The sequence below is a fragment of the Sinohyriopsis cumingii genome, chromosome 7, assembly GCF_028554795.1.
Source record: "Sinohyriopsis cumingii isolate HCF-2022 chromosome 7, ASM2855479v2, whole genome shotgun sequence".
Lineage (NCBI taxonomy): Eukaryota > Metazoa > Mollusca > Bivalvia > Unionida > Unionidae > Sinohyriopsis > Sinohyriopsis cumingii.
This window is the reverse complement of record NC_142967.1, coordinates 1,782,265-1,790,917: the sequence shown is the minus strand read 5'-3', so window position 1 is coordinate 1,790,917 and position 8,653 is coordinate 1,782,265.

Below are 8,653 nucleotides of genomic sequence, written 5' to 3'. Positions count from 1 at the left end.
ATGAACATCACAAACCTTATATTTAAATCTCTAGAACGTGTCTATTATAAAACTAAAGAAAATTATATTTTAACCTGTATGCTATCCTTATTTAATTTTCATATTTAAACACTTTTCAAACAATGTAGGTTTCATTTCCGTGCTATTTCAATGTTATAGTGTTAAACAGTGTTGATAAAAACAGATTCTTATTGCTGGCCTAAAAAGCTTTCACCATGGAATCTTGTACCAGGCTGGTTTGTATAATAATTATATGTTCAGAAATTAATTTTTGAGGATTGTTTTACTAGAAGATTTCTCAGAATGACTTTTTTTTGTACCTGTTCAATTTTAAATGATGTCAGGATTTGTCAAACTAAATGTAGCAAAATGGCCAACACTCATAGCAGAAATATTTCTGTGCACGCACATCCATTACAAAAATGATGATTATGCTGTTTTATATTTTAACTGAAACGACACAAATAAGTAACACTCTGGTTTTAATAGATAGGCTTGTTTTTTGTTCTTCTCCATTTTATTTTTTTTCATCTCATTTGAAATAGCCGACAACCATCGCAGAAATCTTTCTGTGCACGCACATCCATTACAAAAATGATGACTGTGCATTTTAATATTTTTACTGAAACGACACAAATAAGTAACACTGGTATTAATATACAAACTATTTCTTTTTTCCATTTTATTGTTTTTCATCTCATTTGAAATATAATTTCATCCAGTTTAATGCTTTAACTTTCACCTCTGTTTCTCTAATTAGATGCAATGCACTGCGGAGAATGTGTATATTGTGGTCGTCATGCACTATATTGTTGATTGACTGCGATGGCTTTGTGGGAACAAAAACAAATTTGCCTGACGTGTGTTTTAACTCCTTCAATTCCTTCCACTCTCTTCTTCCCCATCTCTCCCATTTTCAGACTTTGTTATCTATTGAAAACCAGTTTCATACTCTATGTTACTGCTGTTCATGGACTCTTGTTCAGTCGTACCCGGAAGAGAGATTCATCGATTGTAATTAATAACTTTCACTCCTGGTTCCCAGCTGTTAACGTACTCATCATATCATTACCGATTGCACACGTCCATACATTCTACTGTTCAAACTTTCTGGTCTTTAAATCCTTTCCAGCTTAGTATAAGTCGTGTTATTTGTTGTATCGAGACAACTGTTCCCTATCTGCATGGTCGCAATAGTCATTCACTTTAAATCCTCCCATACACCTAACTTTCAGTGCCTCAATATATTGGAAAGCAGTCTGGTAACAAGAAGTTCATCAAATTGAATTTGTTGTATTATCTTCTTATTTTCAGTGGTTCAAGGGGGCCCCGAGTGGCCGAGTGGTCTAAAGCGCTCTCCGTTACGGATCACTGCCATCTCACCTCTGTCTGCGTGGGTTCGAGTCTCGGATTCAGACAATGTGGGTATGTGAGAAAAATTGCCAGTAACTTATCGTGGGTCGGTGGTTCTTTCCAGGGTTTTCCCGGGTTCTTCCTCCACCATTAATACTGGCCGCCATGTATAGCCTATCGTGTGCTGAAAAATGGCGTTAAACCATACAACAACAACAACAACATCAGTGGTTCAATATCCGATATTACTAAACCATTATCCATGTTAAACCATCAGCGACATAATGTATTAACTTTTTGATGTTCCCGTTCTTTCATTGTTGGCATTATACTGACTCTATACCAATACCAGCAACAGCAGCAGGATTTGTAAAAAGCCAGACTATAAACCCTCCACAATTGATAATTCTTTGATGCACCTATTCTGCACTTTTTCTGATTTTCGGTTTAAAAGGGAGATAATTATACATCAAATTTTACATCTTTGAGTTTTATAGCCTCTTTGGTGAATCATCCTCGCTACTAGCTTTGAACCTCTGTACCCTCATTAATCGGAACCATGCCAGTTTGAAAGCAGTTACGAAGAGCCATTTTTATGTCTGGAAGATATATTCACAAGGGCGTGTTGAGATTAGCTTTTCTAATCCTGCTAGAGGAATTTGGGGCCTTCTCTCTTTGGTCTTCTAATAACTATATCATTAGAATATACTTAATATAATTATCCCATCCACTAGGCATTTGAAGGATGCTTAAATCATCGATGTAAATAGTGAGTGTTTATCTTGAAGGTGATTTGAGAAAAAAGTAAGCAATGAAATAACGCCAGTCGTCAAAACATTAAGATCGGATATTTCGTAACATGTAATGGGTTCCAAAATATTGACCTGTTCTTCTGCAAAGCAATACATATGCCATGTATGATTGGACACCTAGATTCATAGCATCATATTGGCATAAAATCTGCCAAATATAAGGCGAAATATTGTCTTGGAGTTCTGCTTGTCCAACAACTCTCCATAACATCTTCCACCGACTAAATAAGAACTATAATCTGCTATCTAGCTTAAATTACCACTAAGTTGTTATCTTTTCATCATGATGTTAAATCTAAAAGGATAAAAGAAACTGCATTTCTACAACTGTATTGCCAAGACAAACTTGGGGGCTGGCTTCCTGTTATAATACTATAGCTTCATTATCCACACGAAAAAGTACGTTTCTATTATATTTAAAATCAGCCGTACTTGCCAAATTGAAATAAGTCCAAAGGATTTCTCTTTACCCACTTCGCGATCAGTGAAGAGTTCTTGAGACTCATTGCAGTCTACAACATGTATCACATGACGATTATGAGATTATGCCCATCAAGGAAATAAAGCCACATTTGAAGATCTTCCTTTATTTTAAAGTGACCCCTATTTGATAGCAGGATAGATGGATACAGCAGCTAGCATCAGTCAGCAGTCGGTAGAATGGATGCCCTGGACTAACAGTTCGATATGCGAAATTCAAGTGCCCAATTAGAGCAAGCAGCACACAGGAGAGTAACTTTATGTTTACATAACCGTATGTATTAAAACTTTCAATGTCATCTGCTTTTTAGCTGACAAGCAAATAACCAGTCTGCGTCAATTAAACTCCCAAGCGATACTATAACAGTGCACATTGACCCCAAGGACACGTAATTCACTGTACCAAATATAGTATATACATTTAAACACAAAATCAAGCAGATAGTACATTAGAAAAATTCGAAGTTGTACATGCAATCTAGTCACTCAGGAACAGACACAGGATCGGAATGAACTGCCTCAAAATGTAGGGTAAGATGGACTGTTCTTTTCAGATTGTGGTACTGAAACTCTTTAATCAGGGCTGCTTCATTTAAGTATGGAGTTGTTCGTGTATTAATTGCCAATCACTTGTATAATCCATATTTCTTTCAATAACTTAACAACAGACCTAAGATAAACCTACCTATTTTAATTCTGATAACCGCAATTCAAAAAAGCATTCGAACACAGTTCAAAGAAACCCAATACTTCAAAACGTTAGATCTGGGAGACGATCTGACACGCTAATACTAAGGTAACTGGGCAAGTCAGAGTCCATTTGGTGCAAAGATGACCAGTTCGCCTAGGTCCCACGGGTCAGATATGATCAGATACAATTTCGCATATGAGTACCCTGCTTCTCGAAAGGTCCGCATCTCCGGTTACTATTTTATGAGATTTTCATTGTTAGGCAAACATCTTTCCGCTATAGCAATTTTCACACATCACTTTGTCCTTCCAAATGCACACTAGCGAGACGGAATGCTGGCAAGAGCCAATTCATTTGCAGGATGCAAAAATAGACTCCCTAGGTCAAACCAGTTCAGTATCCTGGTTCCACGAAAATTATTTGTTAACAGGTATAAAAATAAAAACATCAGAATAAGACTGATGCTTTTCCACTGTGACACATGTTCTGATTGTAACGTTTAGCAAGTAATCAATATGAAGCAATGCCATATTTTAATTGGAAGTCTAAATGCTTCAGACTGTATACCATTGCCATCAGCTCAAACAATTATTTTGAAAGATTGTTTATATATACTGATATTAGATGAATTATTAAATCTTTAAGACTTTGACATATGTGAACCTGATATGCTTCATCCATCCTTTTTCAAACTTTAAAGTTTATCCGTGAAACAGCAGGAATAATTGGAGAAAAGGCTTATGTACCGGTCTTTTAGCATAACATCGGTTGCTTTGTTCAGAAAATGCATTGTGCAGTATTAGAGTAACTTACTTTACTACATATCGGATGGGTGCGAATGTTTTGTTGTAAACTTTGCTATTAATGATTACATTTGTGTGGAATAAATGTGTAATAATTATTCCTAACGACTTTTTTAAGGCTTGTGAGTGAACTGAAATCATACAATAAAAACAAGTTCTTGGACAATATGGTTTAGCTCTCAGTTTACAACTTCTCCTAAAAGTGGGACAGAACTTAGTCGATATACCTCTGTGCTAATTTCATGCATTGTGACTGAAATTTCTCTATCAGTGGTATTGGGACAATGGTTTCAAACATATAGAAACTATAAAATAATTCAATCTCACACCTTTCTGTCTGGTATTCACAAAGATCACACCGCATTTTAAAATGGCGTCACTAGGCTGCAATACGAAGAATGGCAACACTATAATTATCTTACTTTTCTGTGGGGCTAGCAAGGCAGTTGCTATACGAACCGTACAGGTTGACAGAAAGGTACATCACCAAATCAAAAGAAATGCCAGTCTAATTAAAATCCGATTTCCTCTGTCCTACGTGAAAATTTGATAGCGAACGCTTAGGAGTCATATTCTGGTAACGTTTCAATTATCTAATGAAATGCAGCTTGTGAATCAAATCATTCGGCACACTTGAATGCTCCTCTTCCGCTATGCTCAGTTTCCCATACACGAAGATAAGATTTCATCTGATTGGCTTATTAAATTATTGATTATGGTAATAAAATACATCTGATTTTAATTAGTGTGTATGAAATACATATAAATACCAATTTCCAAATTGTAACAATATTATAATCCAGTAGTAACAACGTCTGATATCCAACGAATCGGGAGCTATCTGCTGTTGTACACCATAAGCACACACACACACAGCCAAACACATTTGTACTCATGGATTACAATAGTCATGATCTTTTAAAACTACAAACATTTGGTAATCTAACCAGCTGAGAAGTATCAGCTACGAATTTCAATCCAAATGACATAGACAATATTCCTTCTTTTTTAGCACTGATTAAGTGTAATCATCCATATTGTCTATTATCGGACTAATATGAGTAGTGCTACTCAGTGCACATGAGGATGATTAATGTTCTTCAGCCATTACTATAAAATAATTACTACATTCTAATGTACACCTGTACATTGTAAAGGAGGTTGTTTCTCCAAAGAAAGTTTCAAAACTAGACAGAATAAAATCTGATTAGATAAATCAAAAGCAGTTCTCCTGTGCAGAATAAGATCGATTATAAGATTAATAGATTTAGATCCCTTTCTGCGTACCTGCATACTTGCCTACATGCAAACGCAATCAATCAATTTTATTGCTCCATGTTCAAATCGGAGGCCTGTAATTGGCAATTCATGGAATTGGGAACATTTTACGAGTGATAGGTAAAATTGGAAATTCGTTACCTTTTTTGTACACTGTTAATCCATAGATGTCTCCTAAGAAAAGATTCAGGAAATTTCGAATCTACCAACCGCTGCTATAATTAACATAAGTTACATAGACTCTATGGATCTCCTGCTGTACTTACTTTAGTAATTTCTCTCTCAAAATCATATCAGTACAGGAGATGGAAAAACTAATGCAGCCTTAAATATAATAAAAAGTTGTAGCTTTACGTTTAACTTCTATTTTTTATGTCACTTGCCACTGTATATAATCATAAAATCATATACATAAATAGTGCAAATAATACGTTGATGTAATATGAGGTTTAAACATTTTAGACTGCAGTATGTCATACACTGGGTATTATTATTTAAGGTTATATATCTCCCTGTTTTACATTATAGTTACGGTTCAACATCATGCTCCTGGTGACATTTGTCACCGATACGCAAAATTCATCAGTAACACATTCGCTTCATAATTTCATCAACTTGTTAACTTCTGTACAGTTTATCACATGGACTCTTCAAAACGTCCTATCAGTTCAAGTAATTGGTATTCAAACTGAAGATACTAATCTGCTGTAAGTGAATCCTTCATAATATTGTGTGTGTGTGTGAGTGCGAGTGTGTGTGTATGATTTTGAATTTTAACGTAGCATTAATACTTTTTCAGCCATATCTGTACGATGTATACAGTGTAGCAGTTTATGGTGATTTTTGGCGCTGACGCACTTTGCAGGAAACATGTAGAAAGATGACCTACCCATGCACATTATCCTGACGCATTGCCAACCAGTCCTAACACTAACATCTTGATTTTGAGCGCCAAGCGAGGCAGCTCCTATTACCATTTTTAAAGTCTTTACCATGGGGTTCGAACCTGCAACCTTCCTCGACTCCCTTCACGCGAGCCGCACGCTCTTTAATCCATATGCCAGCGAGCCGCACGCTCTTTAATCCATATGCCAGCGAGCCGCACGCTCTTTAATCCAAATGCCAGCGTATAGTTGTTTTAGTAAAAACACAAATGAAATGTCCTGCAAAAATATATGCGTAAGCTAGTCATTTGGCTCTTTTGACGCGCTTAGTGCCGATATACTGTTCGAGAATATTTTTAAGCATGTGAAACAGAATATGAGACAATTTTTGTCTTCGCCAATATGTGTGTATATGTGTATGTTGTAAGGAAAATGGATAAATCGATTTTCGAATCAAGTTAAGATTGCAAATGGTTCTGAGTCACTGGTTACTGGGCCTGAATCATATAAAGCTTATTTGAAGTGCTTTAATACTGTACATTCTAATTAGCATATGTATCATTTTATACGTATTCTAATAAGTGTTCTCCAGAACGCACAATATCTATATTCGATGCAATATGAAGTCCAATTATCGTTGATCTGGTAATAGCTATTATTTAAAGTCATAAGTCAGCAAGGGTTGTTCATTATTGCACTCACGTTGTACAAAGTATTGATCATCATTGTTTTAGTTATCACTTATTGTTTTGATTTTAAACAAGAATAAAATTTACAAGGGAATCTTCCAATAAAGCATGGCATCTTTGGTCAATGTCCAGAAACATTGAAATTATCTGCTAACTTCAAGCAGATCACCTGATTACCTCGGAGATGGTGCAACTGACAATGAAGCCGCTGTGCAAGGGATATGTACATGCAGTTTCTGCCATGTAACAAAAAGTACATCTTGTGGAAAAGGACCTGAGTACAATATGCCAACGTCTTCCCTACCCATTGTACGGGTTACTTAGGTGATTGTTTGCTTTTTGTTGTTCTTTTTGTTGAAAAACATTTGTCTGCTGAGAAAACCTGGTTGTACTGACAGTATCATATTTTAGTCGTGCTGTATGTTAGGAATCGATATCCTAGGATTGCCTAATGCAATACCGTATAATACAAATGTCACGAATTAGACTATATAAAGATATAATTAACCAGCACTGATTAGAATATTGGATCAATGTGATTTCAATTATTAACAGTTAAAGAAACATACTTGGAGCTTTGTGATGATGACTTCTTGCATTGTATACTACTACTTCTTGTCAATTTCTCTCTCTCTCTCTCTCTCTCTCTCTCTCTCTCTCTCTCTCTCTCCCTCTCTCTGGCTGATATAACTGTTCAATTGGCCAGGCTTACAACTAACTTTGATATCTGAGACGATTTCAGACTTATGAGTTCATTAATGCCGAAAGGAACCGATTGGTCTCTCAACGGTTGTTGAAACTAAAGTCTATGAATAAGACCAAGTGGTTTACAAAAGGGCATTGATAATTATTGCAAACGCACTCTTTTCATACAAACATTTCCCAGAAATGGATGAATAACGATTCGATTCCATATTACCTCCCTTTAGTAGAGTTCTGTTGTTATCGGTTTCGTTTTGCATTTAGCATAGAACATACATTACATATCCTGTTAATGATGACATACTACTGTTTCCATATAGCAAGACGCTTTAGAAAGAAAATGTTATTCTATTTTATTAAATGATTTCATTTTATCACTGCATCGAACTTTCAAATTTAAGCAGTTTTCAGTTAAATGCTTGATATTTTTCCTTTGCGGTAAGTCTCAAGGAACAATCACATTATCTATGAATGATAGGTATTCATGTACATTTTACTTTAGGTTACAGAGTATTTTATGTGCTAGATCATCGGCCTGTAAGTGGTGACATATTACAAATCAAGCTTACGTGACTAAATTGTTTTTAAATATGTATTAATATTAGTATATTCCTAATTATAATTGAATACCCCTGATCCGTTAAGATCCTTCCATTGCGTTATAATTCAAAACTTACACCTGTTGGCGACGAAATGTAAGCGAGACAGACATAGGATATGAAACAGTTTAGGTATCCATGGTGAAAGAAAGACATTTTGATAAACAGAGAAATAGACAGATGCATATAAGTATAAAATTAGAAAGGCGACAGCAAGGAAATATAAGTAACCATGGTCTTAGTCGACAGTTTCAGTATTCACAATTGCATTTACAAGAATTACTTCCTCTTATCATATTCAATTGCTTTCCTTCCTGTAATTCAAAATTCGTTTGAGACGCAGGATTTATAATACATCGCAG